At 35.0% G+C, this 20807-nt stretch overlaps 1 protein-coding gene across 2 annotated transcripts in view; it reads left to right on the forward strand.

The window, feature by feature from the left end:
* TMLHE (trimethyllysine hydroxylase, epsilon) overlaps positions 1–20807 on the forward strand; it is a 67396-nt gene that overhangs the window by 39857 nt on the left and 6732 nt on the right. The gene's annotated exons all lie outside the window — the stretch shown is intronic.

The raw sequence follows: 20807 nt of genomic DNA on the forward strand, positions 1-20807 counted from the left end.
AGATATTAGTCTTCTAATGTAATGAAAATTCCTAATATCCTATGTCTGTCACATGTTAATATTGCTATTGTATAGCTTTCTATTAGTACAATTTCCATTCTTATTTTAATTCCCATGGAATAATAAATAGGCCAACAGAGAAGGAATGCTAGATTGGAGGGGACAGATATTTCACATAGCATTTAAAATGAAAACATTTTAAAAACAAAACACAGTTATTAAATTGTGCTCAGTCACCAAATAGCTAGGGTACCCAAGGGCATGATAACAACAACTTTTGACTGTTGCCCAGATTTATGCAAAGCTCCTGACCTGTGTATATCCAATAGTCTACTAGGTATTGCCACCTAGTATCTTGTAGGATCATAAAGCACAGTTTATTCAAAACTGAACTCATCATCTCCACTCATTTCAAGCCTTCTCCTTCACACTGAATTGTGAAGATAAAAATAAATTGTTGCCCCTGTCTTTGCCCCTGGACTGTAGTCGGAACTACATAAATACTAAATCACTTCCCTGGGATAAGCTCCACTGGAAAACTCTCCCTCAGTCATTCTTATATCTCAATTGCCTAAAACAATGAGTAGGTGCTCAATATTTTCCCAAACATTTTATTACGAACATTTTTCATAATACGGAAAAGTTGAAAAGCATTTACAAGAAAACTCATATACCTACCACCTAGATTCTACCATTGAGATATTACTATACTTACTTTATTACCTATCTATCCATCTTTCTATCCCTCTGTTTATCTATCAATTAATCTTATTTTTGATACATTGGAAAGTACATTGCACATATGAGTATATGTCCCCCTAATATACTTCAACATTTATAACCTTAAGTCTAAAGTTCAATATTTGTTTACAGATCTTTAATTTTGATATAAAATATACATACAGTGATGTTATAAATATTGAATATGCACTTGCTGAGTTTTGAAAAATGCATACACCTGTGTAACCCAAACCCCTATCAAGATATCGAATATTACCATCACTACAGAAAGTAACTTTATTCCCCTTCTCAGTCCAACCCTGCACATACACTGAGAGGAAAACCCTGTTTTGATTTTTTACCACCATAGATTAGTTTTGCCTGTTCTAGAAATTCAGATCATGGAACAGATCTATTCTTTTATGAATAAACACCTGAGCTGTTTCCTGTTTGGTGTTATTATGAATAAAGCTTCCATGAATGTTCATGTAAAAGTATCTTTGTAGATATGTGTTTTCATTTCACTCAGATAAATACCGAAGAATGGAACTGCTGGATCGTAGAGTAGATGACTTTTTAGTTTCATTAGCAACTGCCAGAACTTTTACTAAAGTACTTGTTCCATTTTACATGGACATCAACAGTGTATGAAAGTTGTACCCACTCCACATCCTTGTTAATACTTGGTGGTGTCAGTCTTACTAATTTTAGCCATTATGGTGGGTATCTCCTTGGGGTTGTAATTTGCATTTTTTGGTGATTGATGATGTTGAGCCTCTTTCCATGTGCATGTTGACCATTCATATATTTTCTTTTGCTAAGTATCTAGTTAGATCTTTTGCCCATTTTTTCACTGGATTGTCTTTTCATTATTGAGTTGTAGGGGTTCTTTATATACCCTGGTTACCAGTTCTTACCTGATATGTTTTAGGAATATTTTCTTCTAGTCTGTGGCTTACCTATTTATTTTTTAACTGTGATGTTTGATAAGCAGAAAATTTTAATTTTAATGAAATGTAGTTGATCAGTTTTTTCCCTAATGATCATTGAATCTGTGACCTGCATAAGAAATCTTTGACTACCCCCATGACATAATGATATTCTCCTACGTTTTCTAAAGGTGTTATGGTTTTATCTTTTGCATCTAAGTCAGTAATCTATCTCAAACTAATTTTTTACATGTTGTGAGGTAAAGGTAGAAGTTCCTGTTTTATACACATGGATACTCAGGTGTTATAGCACCACTTGTTGAAAAGACCTTCCTTTCCCCCATTGGATTACCTTTGAAACTCTGTCAAAAATCAAATGACCATATAAAGGTGAGTTTGTTTCTGGACCCTCTGTTTGGTTCCATTATCTATTTGTGCATCTTTATGACAGTTCCACACAGTCTTGGCTACTGCAGGTTTATAGTAATTCTTGAAGTCAGGTAATATGTTTGTCAACTTTGTTATTTTTCAAGATTATTTTGGATATTCTAGGTCAGAGGTTTACACACTTTTCTGTAAAGGGCCAAATAGTAAGTATTTTAGGCCTTGTAGGCCGTATGGTCTCTATTGCAACTACTCAATACTGTGTGGAAACACAACAGCAGCCATAGACAATATGTAAATGAATGGGTGTAGCTGTGTTCCAATAAAACATTATTTACAAAAACAGGCAGGAGTCTGGGTTTGGCCCACACACCATAGTTTGCCAGCCTTAGTTCTAGGTTCTTTATATTTTCATATAAATTTTAAAATCAGCTTTTCAATGTTTAGGGAAAAGCCTGTTAGGATTATGATTGAGATTGCTTTGAATCTATAGATCATTTTGGTGAGAACTGACAAACTAACAACTTTGAGTCCTCCAATCCATGAACCTGATCTTTCTATATATTTGGTCTTATCTAATTTCTCTCATCAGTGTTTTATATTATTGAAGATAGAAATCTTGTGTATCTTTTGTTTATTTTATTTCTAAGTATTTTTATGTTTTGATGGTATTATAAAATAAAATTTTAATATTATTTTCCAATTGTTTGCTGCCATTATATAAAAACAATTTATTTCTCTTTAAATTAGCATTTTATTCTATAGCCCTGCTAAAGTCATTCGTTAGTCCTGAGAAGTTTTTATTTTTTAGGTTTCTTGGAATTTTCTATATAGACAATCATGTTGTAGGGATAGTTTTATTCTTTCCTTTCCAATCTGTATGCTTATTTATTTGTTTTTCTTATCTTGTTGCATTGTTTAGCACTCCACTATTATGTTAAATAAGAGTGGCAAGAACAGACATCTTTAGGATGAAAGTGTTCACTATTTTGCCATGTATGACATTAGCTGTAAGGGTTTAGTGATGTTTTCTATCAGATTAAGGAATTTCCCTTCCAAGTTTGCTGAGAGGTTTTTTTAACCATAAATGGGTATTACATTTTGATAAATGTTTTATCTTCATTTATCAATTGAAATAATCATATTATTTTTCTTCTTTATTCTATGGATTTGGCAAATTACATTAAGTTATTTTCAAATGTTAAACCAACCTTGCACTCCTAGGATAAACTGTACTTGATCATAATTTATTACTATACCCACACATATATGTATATGTGTGTGTGTGCATGTGTATGGACCCAGTCAAGAGATAGATACTACATGGTAGGTTAAACAGGGAAAGGTTAATATAAAGAATTAGGAACTAGGATAAAAGAGTGACTATGAAATATGAGGAAATTAATGTATATAATATTCTTTCAGAGCAGCTACAGTGTCATTGCATTTTAAACACAATGCTTTGCCATCTAATTTGATAACAAAATAATCCATACTCCTCTGTGCCTTAAACACATGACACTTAAGTCCACTTTTCTCTTTTGTTGTTCCAACATTATGGGTATGCACTGGTAATAAAAAAGTTTTAAATATTATGGAATGACAGTATGTAACATTCAAAATGCTGGTAGTAATAACTGTTATCACCACAATTTGTAATGTGCTGAGCAGTGGTGCAAAATGATGAGAGCACCACATACGTCTCTGTTGCTACTACTCAACTCTGCCATTGTAGTATGGAAGCCACCATAGACATATAAGTGAATATATGTGGCCATGTTCCAATAAAACTCTGTTTCTAGACACTGAAAGGTGAAATTCATATAATTTTCATGCATCACAAAATTTTTAAAAAAGATATGAGGAAATTCATTATAATACCCTAGGGCTGAGGCAGATTATCCAAGGAAGAATAAACATGGAAGAGGTTCAGATCTGGAAGAAAGAGTGGTTCAGCCACCTGATATCAGAGAAGTTTGCTGATTTAGCCAGGCAGGAGCTGGTCTAGAGTTGCTGAGCAAACAATAGGCCACCCTTCCAGAGTACAGGCAGGCAAGGGAGCCGGCAATCAGCAACTGGTGGTGTGAGTGTGCAACGAAAGCCTAGGTGCCAGTGAAAGCATGCAATCTAGGTGCTCTTAAGTCTTCCTGCTTTCACTGGCACTCAGACTTACTTTCAGTATGTGATCCCACAGAACACAGGAGGCCTCCTGCAGGTCATTCAGGAGCTCTGGTTTACTATGCTGAGAGGGCTATGGAAAGGTCACCAAGATGAGGCTGCAAGGTGGCATAGGGACCGTGTCCTGGGCCCTGAGGGTTGGAGCCACCTGATGCCCTCACACCCACACAGCAGAGACCTGGCTAGGGCCAGAAATAGCAAGAGAACCTCTTTCTCCTGCAGTGCCCCTCCAACACCAGCTACTGAGAAAGTTTAATGTTGTACTCGCTATAAAGGAAAAATGCTAAAAGAAATTCTTAAATCAAGAACATGTATTGTATGTAAGGATGCATTCAGAACTGAGAAGCAATAAATTAGTAACTGATACATACATATCTGGTTTCAGCTTAATAATATCATGTTGAGAAGTTTTGCATCTAGGTTCAAGAGGGATATTGGTCGACAGTTTTCTTGTTTTGTAATGACTTTGTAAAACTCTGGTTTACCAAAGAGTTTGTGTGGTATTAGTGCTCTTTCCACCTTAAATGTTTGCTAGAATTTACTAGGGAAACTGTCTGGGAATGGAGTTTATTTTATGAGAAAGTTTTGGATATTAAATTCAATTTTTTATGTATATATAGAGCTAGTAAGATTTTTGTTTCCTCTACTGGTTCTTTCAATAAATCTGTACATTTTATCTAAGTTGTCAATTGTTCAGTCATAAAGTCATTCATAATATTCTCTTATTCTTTTCATATAATGTCTGTCATCTCTGTAATGATGATTCTTGGTATTAGTAATTTTAGCTCTCTTTTTTTCTTGTTTAGTCTAGCTAAACGTTTACCAATTTTGTTCGTCCTTTCCAAGAGCCACCGTATTATTGCTTTGTTAATTCTCCCTATCGTTTGTTTCTATTTTATTGATTTATGTTATCTTCATTATTTCTTTACTTTTACATACTTTTGGTTTAATTTATTCTCATTTTTCTAGTCCCCCAAGGTAGAACCTTATATCATTGATATTATACATTTAGTCTTTTTTAATACGATCATTAAAAACTATGTTTGTACCTCTAAGCCTTTTTACCTGCATCCTACAAATATTGATGTTTATTTTCATGATAATTAAGTACGAAATATTTTCTGATTTCGCTTATGTGTTCTTTCTTTAACCATGTTATTTTGTATTCTGTGTCCTCTCTGATTTTTTTGACTAATTATTCCATCAGCCACTGAGAAAACAACACTAAAATATCCAAATAATATGGTGATTTTGTCTATTTCTCCCTTTAATTCCATCAGTTCTTGCTTCATGTTTTTTGAGTATCTGTTACTAAGCACATACTAATTTATGATTTTTATGTCTTTCTGATGAAACAACCTTTTGTCATAAAATGTCCCTCTTTCACTTTGTTTTGAAGTCTATTTTATCTGAAATTAATATAACCACTCCAACAATCTTATACTTACACTTTGCATGCTATTTAATTTTCTATCTTCTTTTTCTGACTTATCTGTGTTTTTGTGTTTAAATAAATGGCATATACGTACTTCAGTCTTACTTTTTTATCCAGTCTGACAATCTCTTTTAATTGGGATATTAAGTGCATTAACATTTTTTAAACCTTTAAAACATTTTAAAAGTTATTTGTATACCATAAAATTAATATGTTTTAAGTATCTAATTCAGTGATTGTTATTGTATTTACAAAGTCATGTAACCATCATCACAATCCAGTTTTTGACATTTCTGTCAACCCCAAAAGTTCCCTCCTGCCCATTAAGCAGTAACTCCCCCATTCCCTCACCCCAACTCCAGTCCATCACAGCCCCTAGCAATCACTTATCAACTTTCTGTCTGTATGGATTTGCCTATTCTGGACATTTTCTGTAAATGGAATCATATAATACATAGTCTTTTTTTTGTTTATTACATCTTTATTGGAGTATAATTGCTTTACAATGGTGTGTTAGTTTCTGCTTTGTAACAAAGTGAATCAGTTATACATATACATATGTTCCCATATCTCTTCCCCCTTGCGTCTCCCTCCCTCCCACCCTCCCTATCCCACCCCTCTAGGTGGTCACAAAGCACCGAGCTGATCTCCCTGTGCTATGTGGCTGCTTCCCACTAGCTATCTATTTTCCGTTTGATAGTGTATATATGTCCATGCCACTCTCTCACTTTGTCACAGCTCACCCTTCCCCCTCCCCATATCCTCAAGTCCATTCTCTAGTAGGTCTGTGTCTTTATTCCTGTCTTACCCCTAGGTTCTTCATGGCATTTTTTTCTTAGATTCCATATATATGTGTTCGCATATGGTATTTGTCTTTCTCTTTCTGACTTACTTCACTCTGTATGACAGACTCTAGGTCCATCCACCTCATTACAAATAGCTCAATTTAGTTTCTTTTTATGGCTGAGTAATATTCCATTGTATATATGTGCCACATCTTCTTTATCCATTCATCCGATGATGGGCACTTAGGTTGTTTCCATCTCCTGGCTATTGTAAATAGAGCTGCAGTGAACGTTTTGGTACACAACTCTTTATGAATTATGGTTTTCTCACAGTATATGCCCAGTAGTGGTATTGCTGGGTCATATGGTAGTTCTATTTGTAGTTTTTTAAGGAACCTCCATACTGTTCTCCATAGTGGCCGTACCAATTCACATTCCCACCAGCAGTGCAAGAGTGTTCCCTTTTCTCCACACCCTCTCCAGCATTTATTGTTTCTAGATTTTTTGATGATGGCCATTCTGACTGGTGTGAGATGATATCTCATTGTAGTTTTGATTTGCATTTCTCTAATGATTAATGATGTTGAGCATTCTTTCATGTGTTTGTTGGCAGTCTGTATATCTTCTTTGGAGAAATGTCTATTTAGGTCTTCTGCTCATTTTTGGATTGGGTTGTTTTGTTTTTGTTATTGAGCTGCATGAGCTGCTTGTAAATTTTGGAGATTAATCCTTTGTCAGTTGCTTCATTTGCAAATATTTTCTCCCATTCTGAGGGATGTCTTTTGGTCTTGTTTATGGTTTCCTTTGCTGTGCAAAAGCTTTGTAGTTTCATTAGGTCTCATTTGTTTATTTTTGTTTATTTTTGTTTTTATTTCCATTTCTCGAGGAGGTGGGTCAAAAAGGATCTTGCTGTGATTTATATCATAGAGTGTTCTGCATATGTTTTCCTCTGAGAGTTTGATAGTTTCTGGCCTTACATTTAGGTCTTTAATCCATTTTGAGCTTATTTTTATGTATGGTGTTAGGGAGTGATCTAATCTCGTACTTTAACATGTACCTGTCCAGTTTTCCCAGCAACACATATTGAAGAGGCTGTCCTTTCTCCACTGTACATTCCCAACTCCTTTATCAAAGATAAGGTGACCATATGTGCATGGGTTTAACTCTGGGCTTTCTATCCTGTTGCATTGATCTATCTTTCTGTTTTTGTGCCAGTACCATACTGTCTTGATTACTGTAGCTTTGTAGTATAGTCTGAAGTCAGGGAGCCTGATTCCTCCAGCTTCGTTTTTCATTCTCAAGATTGCTTTGGCTATTCGGGGTCTTTTGTGTTTCCATACAAATTGTGAAATTTTTTGTTCTAGTTCTAGTTCTGTGAAAAATGCCATTGGTAGTTTGATAGGGATTGCATTGAATCTGTAGATTGATTTGGGTAGTAGAGTCATTTTCACAATGTTGATTCTTCCAATCCAAGAACATGGTATATCTCTCCACCTATTTGTATCATCTTTAATTTCTTTCATCAGTGTCTTATAATTTTCTGCATACAGGTCTTTTGTCTCCTTAAGTAGATTTATTCCTAGATATTTTATTCTTTTTGTTGCAATGGTAAATGGGAGTGTTTTCCTGATTTCACTTTCAGATTTTCCATCATTAGTGTATAGGAATGCCAGAGATCTCTGTGCATTAATTTTGTATCCTGCTACTTTACCAGATTCATTGATTAGCTCTAGTAGTTTTCTGGTAGCATCTTTAGGATTCTCTATGTATAGTATCATGTCATCTGCAAACAGTGACAGCTTTACTTCTTCTTTTCCAATTTGGATTCCTTTTATTTCCTTTTGTTCTCTGATTGCTGTGGCTAAAACTTCCAAAACTATGTTGAATAAGAGCGGTGAGGGCTTCCCTGGTGGCGCAGTGGTTGAGAGTCCGCCTGCCGACGCAGGGGACACGGGTTCGTGCCCCGGTCTGGGAAGATCCCACATGCTGCGGAGCAGCTGGGCCCATGAGCCATGGCCGCTGAGCCTGCGCATCCAGAGCCTGTGCTCCACAACGAGAGAGGCCACAACAGTGAGAGGCCCGTGTACCACAAAAAAAAAAAAAAAAAAAGTGAGAGTGGGCAACCTTGTCTTGTTCCTGATCTTAGTAGATATGCTAATACATAGTCTTTTGTGTCAGCTCTCTTTCACTCACTTAGCATAATGATTTCAAAGTTCATCCATGCTGTAATATGTATCTGTTTAATTACTGAATAGTATTCCTTTATATATATCATATTTTGTTTATACATTCAACAGTAATGAACATTTGGATTATTTCTAGTTTGGGGCTATTCCAGATAATGTTGCTATGAACATTTGCATACAAGTCTTTATGTAGACATGTTTTTTTCATTTCTCTTGGGTAGATTTCTAAGAATGTAATTGCTGGTTCATATGGTAACTCTGCATTTATCCCTTTGAGGAACTGCTAAACTGTTTTCCACACTGGATGCACCAGTTAACATCCCTGCCAGTAATGTATGAGGCCTTCAGTTTCTCTACATCCTCACCAGCATTTGTTATTATCTGTCTTTGATTATAGCCATCCTAGTGGGTGTGAAGTAGTATCTCACTCTGGTTTTGATTTGCATTTCCCTGATGATTAATGATGTTGAACATCTTTTCATTTGTTCTTTCATTTTGCTTCTTGGCCATTTGTACATCTTCTTTAGTCAAATCTGCTGTCGATTCTTAAATTGTATCATTTGTCTTTTTTTTTCTTCCAGTTTCATTGAAATGTAATTGACATACAGTGCTGTATAAGTTTAAGGTGTACAGCATAATGATTTGACTTACATACATCATGAAATGATTATCAACAATAAGTTTAGTGAACATCCATCATCTCATATAGATACAACATTAAATAAATAAATATTTTTTTCCTTGTGATGAGAACTCAGGATTTACTCTCTTAACAATTTTAATGTATAACATACAACAGTGTTAATTATATTTATCATGTTGTACATTACATCCCTAGTAATTTTTTATCTTACAGTTGGAAGTTTGTACCTTTTGATCATCTTCATCCAATTCCCCCTCCCCCCTCTACCTTCTGCCTCTGGTAACCACAAATCTGATCTCTTTTTCTGAGAGTTTGTTTGTTTGTTTGTTTTTGAAGTATAATTGACCTACAGCACTATGTTAGTTCCTGGTGCACAGCATAGTGATTCAATATTTCTATACATTTCATACCCATCACCATGATGTCTACTTACCATCTCTCACCATACAAAGTTATTACATAATTATTCATTATACTCCCCACACTTTACATTTCGTACCCATGACTCATTTGTTTTGTAACTGGAAGTTTGTACTTCTTAATGCCCCTCAGCTATTTCTCTCATCCCCCTTCCCCTCTCCCATCTGGCAACCACCTGTTTGTTCTCTGTATCTTTGACTCTGTTTCTCTTTTGTTTTGCTTGTTCATTTGTTTTATTTTAAAATTCCACATATAAGTGCTATCATATGGTACTTGTCTTTCTCTGTCTGATTTATTTCACTTAGGACAATGCCCTCTAGGTCCATCCATGTTGTCACAAATGGCAAGATCTTCATTCTTTTTTATGGCTGAGGAATATTCCAGTGTGTGTGTGTGTGTGTGTGTGTGTGTGTGTGTGTGTGTGTGACATCATCTTTATCCACTCACCTATTGATGGGGCCTAAGTTGCTTTCATATCATGGCTACTATAAACAATGCTGCAGTGAACATAGGGGTGCACATATCTTTTCACTTTAGTGTTTTTGTTTTCTTCATATACATACCCAGGAGTAGAGTTGCTGGATCATATGGTAGTTCTATTTTTAAGTTTTTGAGGAAATTTTCTACTGTTTTCCATAGTGACTGTACCAATTTACATTCCCACCAACAGTGCACGAGGGTTCCCTTTTTTCCACATTCTCTCCAACACTTGTTATTTGTTATCTTTTTGATAATAGCCATTCTGATAAGTGTGAAGTGATCTCTGTGTTTCTATACACTAACAATGAACAATCAAAAAGAGAAATTAAGAAAGCAATCCCATTTATAATTGCATCAAAAAGAATAAAATACCTAACAATAAATCTAATCAAGGAGGTAAAAGACATGTACCCAGAAAACTACAAGACACTGATGAAAGAAATTGAAGATAATACAAACTGATGGAAAGATATACCATGCTCCTGGCTTAGAAGAATTAATATTGTTAAAATGTCCATACTACCCAAGGCAATCTAAAGATTCAATGCAATCCCTATCAAAATACCCATGACATTTTTCACAGAACTAGAACTATAATTATACAATTTGTATAGAAACACAAAAGACCCTGAACAGCCAAAACAATTTTGAGAAAGAACAACAAAGCTGGAGGTGTCACGCTCCTTGATTTCAAACTGTACTACAAAGCTACAATAATCAAAACAGTATGGTACTGTCATGAGAACAGACAAATAGACCCATGGAACATAATAGAGAGGCCAGAAATAAACCCATGCACTTATGATCAATTAATCTATGACAAAGGATGCAGAATATACAATGGGGAAAAGACAGCCTTGTCAATAAATGGTGTTGGGAAAACTGGACAGCTACATGCAAAAGAATCAATCAAACTGGACTACTGTTTCACACCATATATAAAAATAATTTCAAAATGTAGTAAAGACTTAAATATAAGACCTGAAACCACAAAACTTCTAGGAGAAAACATAGGGAATATGCTCTTTGACATTGGTCTTAGCAATTTTTTTGGATATATCTCCTCAGGGAAGGGACACAAAAGCAAAAATAAACAAATTGGACTACATCAAACTAAAAAGCTTTTGCATAGCAAAGGAAGCTGTCAATAAAATGAAAAGGCAGCCTACTGAATGGGAGAAGGCATTTGCAAATGATACATCTGTTAAGAGTTAATATCCAAAATATATAAATAGCTCATACGACTTAACATCAAAAAACAACTCAATTTAAAAATGAGCCGAGTACCTGAGTAGACATTTTTCCAAAGAAGACATACAGATGGCCAGCAGGCACAGGAAATGTTCAACATCACTAATCATCAGGGAAATGTAAATCATTTGAATTCTTGTTGGTAAGTTTTATGAGTTCTTTAAATATTCTGGCTACAAATTCCTTATTGGATATGTCATTTACAATTATTTTTCTCCCAGCATGTGGCTTGTCTCTTTACTCCCCTGTGTTCTTTGGTTGTTCTAGAGTTTTAAATTTTGATGATATCCAAATTACCTATTTTTTCATTGCTTGTGTTTTTCTGTCTTGTATCTAAGAAGGCTTTGCCTAAACTAACGTCATGAAGATTTACTCCTGTGATCTATTCAAAGAGTTTTATAGTTTTAGCTCTTACATTTAGCTCTCTGATCCATTTTTTAGTTAATTTTTGTTTATGGTGTGAATTAAGGGTCCAACATTGTTCTTTTCCTTGTGGGTGTTCAGTTGTCCCAACACTGTTGTTGAAGAGATTATATCCTTTCCCCTATTGAATGGTCTTTGCACCCTTATTGATAATCAACCAAATATATTATATATATATTATTTTTAGTCTTTTGTTTTCTTTTTGCCTGATCATTTTTTTTCTGTTCCTCCTTACCTACCTTCTTATGGATTATTTTAATACATGTTTTGAATTATACCTTAATTTATGCACCATGTAAACATTTTTTCTGGGAGCTTTCAAGATTTTATGTTTGGTTTGCAGCAATTTGTCTGTGATATTCCTAGGTGTGGTTCTCTTTATTTTCTTCCAAATGGGAATTCTCTGAGCATCTTGAATCTGTAAATTTATGTATTTCACCAAATTTTGGTCATTATTTCTTCAAAAAATTTTTCTGCCCCCTTTTCTCTTTTTTTCTGGAACTCCAGTTACACACATGTCAGACCTTCTGATATTGTCCCACAGGTCCCTGATGTTTTATTCATTTTCTTTTCAAAAAGTTTTAAAATCTTTTCTTCAGATAGATCAAATGAAATTAGCCAGTTTTCAAATTCACAGACTCTTATCTGTCAGCATCATTCTGTTGTTAAGTCCGTGTAGTAAATGTTTTAATTCAGATGTTGTATTATTCAGTTCTAAAATTTACATGTGGTTCTTTTTTATAGTTTCTTTTATTTTTGGCTGAGAGTTTCTATCCCTTCATTACAAGCATATTTTTCTTTACCTCAATGCATGTAGTGAAAATAGGTGCTTTAAAAATGTTGTCTGGGGCTTCCCTGGTGGCGCAGTGGTTGGGAGTCTGCCTGCCGATGCAAGGGACACGGGTTCGTGCCCCAGTCCGGGAAGGTCCCGCATGCCGCAGAGCGGCTGGGCCCATGAGCCATGGCCACTAGCCTGCACGTCTGGAGTCTGTGCTCCGCAACAGGAGAGGCCACAACAGTGAGAGGCCCGCGTACCACAAAAAAGAAAATGTCTGATAATTCCAACATCTGAGATATATAAGGGCTGACCTTATTTGATTGTCTTTTTCCTTTGATAATAGGTCACATTCCTGGTCCTTGTTACATTGAATAATATTGAATTGAATTCTGAAGAATGTGAATATTATGTTATTAGGACTCTAGATTATATTTCTCTAAAGAATGTTGATTTGGGTTTTTTTTTAGTAGGCAATCAATTTAATTGTGCTCAGATTTCAAACTCCGTTCTTTGATAGTTCAAACTTCAATTATTTTAGCTCTAGATGTAATGCTGGGAGTTTCTCTTGCACATGTGAAATTCAGGGGTAATCCACATATTTGGGTAGAGCTTATAAAGTTTTGTGCTCCTCTTCTCTGATTCTCTCCTTTCCAGGATTTCCTCTTCACCTTCTGATGGCAGTTGATTCCCCAAACTCTGTCGTTTGGTTCTTCAGGACAGAAAGACTGAGAGATTTCTTTTCGGGTTTTAACTGCCCTGTATGGTAAAGGCTGTAGCATACCCTCAGGCTAGATGCCATGAAAATGGGAAACTCACCCAGTACAGTTTCTTTCCTCCCCTCCAATATCTGCCTCTACAGTACCTTTGGATAGTTGGTTTTTGTATTTTGTCCAGAGTTTTAAATTGCCACCTATGAGAGGAACAGGTTGATGTAATAGGAGTTTACTTAGCCATTATCAGAAGCAGAACACAGTGCTCAATATTTTTTAATAAATAAAAACATAGCATGCTTAGGCATTCCCTGGCAGTTCAGTGGTTAGGACTCCATGCTTTCACTGCCACAGCCTGGGTTCAGTCCCTTGTTGGGGAACTAAGATTCTGCAAGCTGCATGGCACAGCTATATATATATGGCATGCTCTGTATATAAGTAAGCTTTTTCTATAAATGAGACATTATAATAGGTGCAATACCTATTCACATTTTAAACCTTATTAAAACATTTTAGAGCAAGAGGTATTAAATGCAAATATTTTGGTACAACTACTTACCTATTCTTCAGCCGTTATTATTCAAAGCTTAGTCTAACCCTGTCCTCCAAGTCTGAGTATAACTTACTGTGAAGACTTTCATGGTTTCTAGGGCTCATTTTTGTGGCTTGAGATAGCTAACTAGTGTTTATTTTAGCTAACATTATTGACCACCTATGTGTCAAGCACGGTGTTAGTTCATAATATATAATACTTCATATAATCCTAATAACCATATAAGGAAGTTATTATTCTCAGTTTTCTGATGGGGAAATTGAGGCTCAAAGTTATCAAATAGTTTCTCTAAGGTCACACATCTGAACTGGGATTGTAACAGTGATCTGTCAGAGTACAATGCCCATCAAATGCATCTTCCATTCAATCACTGAACTCTCTGTACTTGGAAAATCTTTAATTTTCTGTCAACTAATAAGAGGAATAGTTTCATTAGGACTCCCTAGATATTCTTGTCAGATAACTATCTGCTTTATTTTCTTTCCTCTACTTCCAGGGCCTTCTTGCATCATATCAAAGCAGAAAAAAACAAACAGAAAAATTATGCAATAATATAATGACATCACTTTGAGCAAAAGTCCAGAAGTCATCTTATTCTAAATATTAAAAAAATTGCAAATCCATTTTACTAATCTGTAATAAACTTTTCCTGCTGCTTCTTGGTATCAGCCTTAGAAAACAACATCATCTAATATAATATAAATAGTGAATACTAGATCTCATGTGACCTTGGACAAATCTTATCTTTATGTTCCTTATCTATAAAGTAAGATAATAATTAATAGCTGTGCTACTTACCTCACAGGGTTATCAGATAGAGGGTCAATGAGATTGTGTATATGAAAACACTTACAAACTTCAAATCTCTATTTGAAGTCAAGAGATCACAATCATGATGTGTAAAAAGTTGACCTCATGAACCAGCATACACAAGAATTAGATCATTGTTCTGCTCTCTGGTACTAACAATGAGTTAAAGTATTATGGAGACCTGATTTCAAAACCACTCTGCTATTTATAAACTCTGTGGCAGGTTTAACCTAAGTTTCAGTTGCTGCACATGTGAAAGGAGGCTAATACCACCTTCCCTTCTGGGGTGATGAAAGGATTAAATGAAATAATATTTGGCCAAGTGCCTAACACAGCACTGAGGGCTTCTGGAAGTGACAGTGAGTGTCAAGACCCTGGTGAAAACTATGCTTCCTCACCCATTTTTCCCTGTGCGCATGGCTCCTTGAAGCCTGGGATGAAGGACTATTATATGCATTTTTTCATTTGATTTTCACAATAGCTCTATGAGGTCAGCTAAGCAGATGTTGTTATGCTCATTTTTATATGTGAGAAAACTAAGGGTATTGGCTCTGATTGTGCCATGTACTATTTAACACTAATGAATACTGTATGATGTCCAAAAAAGGTACCATTAAATGTTTTTTCTCTTTTAAAAGAATAGCTTTGGGGCTTCCCTGGTGGCGCAGTGGTTGAGAGTCCGCCTGCTGATGCAGGGGACACGGGTTCGTGCCCCGATCCGGGAAGATCCCACATGCCGCAGAGCGGCTGGGCCCGTGAGCCATGGCCGCTGAGCCTGCGCGTCCGGAGCCTGTGCTCCGCAACGGGAGAGGCCACAACAGTGAGAGGCCCGCGTACCGCAAAAAAAAAAAAAAAAAAGAATAGCTTTGGCAGTATCTATTAAAGCTGAGCATATACATACCCTATAACCCAGCAATTCCATTCTTAAATTTATATCAAACATAGATGAATATATATATATATATTCACCAAAAGACAAGTAATAGAATGTTCATATCAGCACTGTTTTCTTTTTCCAGTTTTATTGAACTATAATTGACATATAGCATTGGTATTAGATTAAGGTATACACATAATGTGTTGATTGATATATATACATGTTGTGAAATGATTACCACGATAGTTAACATCTATTACCACTTAGTTACAGATTTTTTATTTCTTGTGATAAGAACTTTTAAGATCTACTCTATTAGCAACTTTCAAATATACAATGCAGTCTTATTAACTAATTAGTCACCATAGTGTACATTAGGCCTTATCTTTTAACTGGGAGTTTGTACCTTTTGAGCACCTTCACCCATTTCACCCACCCCACAACCCCATCTCTGGCAACCACCAATCTGTTCTCAGTTTCTATGAGTTCAGTTTTTTTATTCCACATGTAAGTGGAATCATACAGTATTTGTCTTTCTCTGTCTGACTTATTTCACTTAGCGTAATACCCTCAAGGTCCATCCATGTTGTCACAAATGGCAATATTTCATTCTTTTTATGGCTGAGTAATATTCCAGTGTGTGTGTGTGTGTGTGTGTGTGTGTGTGTGTGTGTGTATTACCACATCTTCTTTATCCATTCGTCATGGTTACATAGGTTATTTCCATGTCTTGGCTATCAGAAATAATGCTACATTTAACATGGGGGTGCAGGTATCTCTTTGAGATAGTGATTTCACTTCCTTCAGATATATGACCAAAAGTGGAATTTCTGGATCACATGGTAGTTCTATTCTTCAGTTTTTGAGGGACCTCCATACTGTTTTCGATAGTAGCTACACCAATTTACATTCCCACCAACAGTGTACAAGGGTTTCCTTTTTTCCACATCCTCACCAACAATTGTTATCTCTTGTCTTTTTGATAATAGCCATTCTGATAGGTGTGAGGATATATCTCATTGTGGTTATGATTTGCATTTCTCTGATGATTACTGATGTTGAGCACATTTTCATGTACCTGTTGTCCGTTTATATGTCTTTGGAAAAAATGTCTATTCAAGTCCTCTTCCCACTTTTTTTTTTTTTTTTCTCTTCCCACTTTTTAATTCAAGTCCTCTTCCCACTTTTTAAGGGTTTGTTTTTTGGGGGTTTTTTGCCATTGAGTTGTATGAGTTCTATATATATTTTGCATATTAACCCCTTATCAGATATATGATTTGCAAATATTTTCTCCTATTCTGTAAGTGGCATTTTCATTTTGTTGATGATTTCCTTTGCTGTGGGGAAGCTTTTTAGTTTGAGGTAGTCTCATTTCTTTATTTTTTATTTTGTCACCTTTGCTTTATTTGTCAAAACAAAAAATCATCACCAAAACCAATGTGAAGGAGCATACACCCTATATTTTCTTATAGGAGTTTTATGGTGTCAGGTCTTACATTCAAGTCTTTAATCCATTCTGAATTGATATTTATGTATGGTGTAAGATAGGAGACCAGTTCAGTTGTTTTGCATGTGGCTGTCCAGTTTTCTCAACACCATTTATTGAAGAAACTTCTTTCCCCATTGAGGATTCTTGCTTCCCTTGTCAAATATTAGTTGACCATATATATGCATGGGCTTATTTCTGGACTCTGAATTCTGTTCCATTGGTCTATGTGTGTGGTTTTATGTGAGTATCAAAACCATACTGTTTTGATATGATTGCTTTGTAATATAGTTTGAAATCAGAAAGTTTGCTGCCTCCAGCTTTGTTCCTCTTTCTCAAGATGTTTTCGCTATTCTGGATCTTTTGTAGTTCCACACAAATTTTAAAATTGCTTTTTCTATTTTTCTGGAAAATGCCATTGGAATCCTGATAGGGATTACATTAGATCTGTAGATTGCTTTGGGTATAATGAACATGTTAACAATATTATTCCATAAGCATGGAATATCTTTCCATTTATTTGTGTCATCTTCAATTTCTTTCATCAATGTCTTATAGGTTTCAGTGTACAGATCTTTCACCTCCTTGGTTAGATTTATTCCTAGGTATTTTATTCTTTTTGATACAATTGTAAATGGGATTGTTATCTTAATTTCCCTTTCTGATAGTTTGTTGTTAAGGCATAGAAATGAAACTGATTTCTGCATGTTGATTTTATATTTTGCAGTTTAATTTGTTTATTAATTCTAACAGTTTTTCGGTGTAGTCTTTAGGGTTTCTATATATAATATCACATAGTCTGCAAATATAGACAGCTTTACTTCTTTCTTTTCAATTTGCATTCCTTTTATTTCTTTTTATTGTCTGATTTCTGTGCCTAGGACTTCTAGTACTATGTTAAATGAAAGTGGTGAGAGTGGGCATCCTTGTCTTGTTCCCGATCTTAGAGGAAATGCTTTCAGCTTTTCAGAGTTGAGTATGATGTTGGCTGTAGGTTTGTCGTATATGGCCTTTGTTATGTCTAGGTATATTCCCTCTATACTCACTTTGTTAAGAGTTATTATCATGAATGGATGTTGGATTTTGTCAAATGCTTTTTCTGCATTTATTGAGATGATCATGATTTTTAGCCTTCATTTTGTTAATGTGGTATATCATATTAATTTATAGATGTTGAACCATTCTTGCGTCCCTGGAATGAATCCCCCTTGATCATGGTGTATGATCCTTTTAATGGACTGTTGAATTTGCTTTGCTAATATATTTTGAAGATATTTGCTTCTATATTCATCCATGATCTTGGCCTATAGTTTTCTTTTCTTGTAATGTCCTTATCGGTTTTGGTATCAGCGTAATGATGGCCTCATTAAATGAGTTTGGAAGTGTTCCTCCTCTTCAGATTTTTGGAAGATTTTGAGAAGGATGGTATTAATTTGTCTTTAAATATTTGGTGGAATTCACCAGTGAAGCCATCAGGTCATAGACTTTTCTTTGTTGGGAGGTTTTTGATTACTGATTTAATCTCCTTACTAGTAATTGGTCTGTTCAGATTTTCTATTTCTTCATGATTCAGTCTTGGTTGGTTGTATGCTACTAGGAATTTTTATCCATTCCTTCTAGGTTGCCCAAGTTGTTGATGTATAATTATTCATAGTAGTCTCTTATTGTCATTTGTATTTCTGTGCTATCAGTTATAATATCTCCCCTTTCATTTATAATTTTATTTGAGTCCTCTCTTTTCTTGGTAAATCTAGTTATAGGTCTTGTCTATTTTGTTTATCTTCTTTAAAAAAACAGCTTTTAGTTTCATTGATCTTTTCTTTTGTCTTATTCGTCTCTGTTTCATTTATTTCTGCTCTGATCTTTGTTATTTTCTTCCTTCTACTAACTTTGGACTTTATTCCATGAGATGTAACATTACATTGTTTATTTGAGATCTTTCTTATTTCTTAGTGTAGGTGTTTATTGCCATGAACTTCCCTCTTAGAGCTGCTTTTGCTGCATCCCATAAGTTTTGATGTGTTATATTTCCATTTTCATTTGTCTTAAGATATTTTTTATTTCTCTTTTGATTTCTTCTTTGACCCATTGGTTGTTCGGTAACATGTTGTTTAATCTTCACATATTTGTGGACTTTCTAGTTTTCTCCTTGTAATTGATTTCTAGATTCATACCATTGTAATTGGGAAAAGTAGTTTGATATAATTTCTATCCTCTTAAATTTGTTGAGACCTGTTTTGTGGCCTAGCATGTGATTTGTCTTGGAGAATGTTCCATATGCACTTGGAAAAAATGTGTATTATGCTGCTTTTGGATGGAATGTTTTATATATATATATATATATATATATATATATATATATATCCATTTGGTCTAATGTATCATTTAAGGCCACTGTTTCCTTATTGATTTTCTGTCTGGATGATCTGTCCATTGAAGTAAGTATGGTGATGATAAACTTCCCTACTGTTATTGTGTTACTGTCAATTTCTCCCTTTATGTCTGTTAATGTTTCCTTTATGTGTTAGGTGCTATTAAATTCAGTGCATAAATATTTACAAATCTTATATCCTCTTTTTGGATTGACCTCATTATCATTAAATTATAATCTTCTTTGTCTCTAATTAGTCTTTGGCTTAAAGTCTATTTTGTCTGATATAAGTTTAGCTACCTTTGCTTTCTTTTGGTTTCCATTTGCATGCAACATCTTTTTCCATCCCTTTACTTTCAGTCTGTGTATGTCCTTGAAGCTGAAGTGAGTCTCTTGTAGGCAGCATATAGATGGGTCTTATTTTTCAATCCATTCCAGCCACTCTATGTCTTTTGATTGAAAAGTTTAGTCCATTTCATGTAAAATAATTAGTGATAGGGACTTCCGTGGTGGTCCACTGGTAAAGAATCCACCTTCCAATGCAGGGGACACCGGTTCAATCCCTGGTCAGGGAACTAAGATCCCACATGCCACGGGGCAAGTAAACGCCCACACGCCACAACTACAGAGTCCACGTGCTCTGGAGCCCATGCACCACAACTAGAGAGAGAAAACCTGCACGCCACAACTAGAGAGAAGCCTGTACACTGCGGCAAAAGATCCCGTGTGCCACAACAAAGATCCCACATGCTGCAACTAAGATCCAACACAGCCAAAAATTAAATAAATAAATAAATATAAATATTAAAAAATAAAATAATTAGTCATAGATACGGTCTTATTATTGCCATTTTGTTATTTGTTTTCTGGCTATTTTGTAATTCCTTTGTTCCTTTCTTCTTCTCTTTGTCTCTTCCTTTGTGGTTTGATGATTTTCTGTAGGTGTTATGCTTAGATTTCTTTTCCCTTGTCTCATGTATCCATTATAGGTTTTCCTTTGTGGTTACCATGAGGTTTATCTAAAACATCTTATATTTATAACAGTCTATTTTAAGCTAACACTTAAGTTCAAACACACTAAAGCTCTGTATTTTTACTTTCTCCCCTGTGTTTTATGTTTTTGACATCACAGTTTACGTCTTTTTACCTTGTGTAACCATTAACAAATTATTGTAGTTATAGTCATTTTTACTACTTTTGTCTTTTAACCTTCATACTGAATTTATAAGTGATTACCCACCACCATTACAACATTAGAGTATTCTGAATTTAATTATGTATTTACCTTTACCAGTGAGATTTATACTTTCATACGTTTTGTTGTTCCTAATTAGCACCTTTTCTTTTCAGCTTATATTGTAGAAGTCCCTTTAACATTTTTTGTAAGG

Source organism: Lagenorhynchus albirostris, chromosome X (genome assembly GCF_949774975.1).
Source record: "Lagenorhynchus albirostris chromosome X, mLagAlb1.1, whole genome shotgun sequence".
NCBI classification, from domain to species: Eukaryota; Metazoa; Chordata; class Mammalia; order Artiodactyla; family Delphinidae; genus Lagenorhynchus; species Lagenorhynchus albirostris.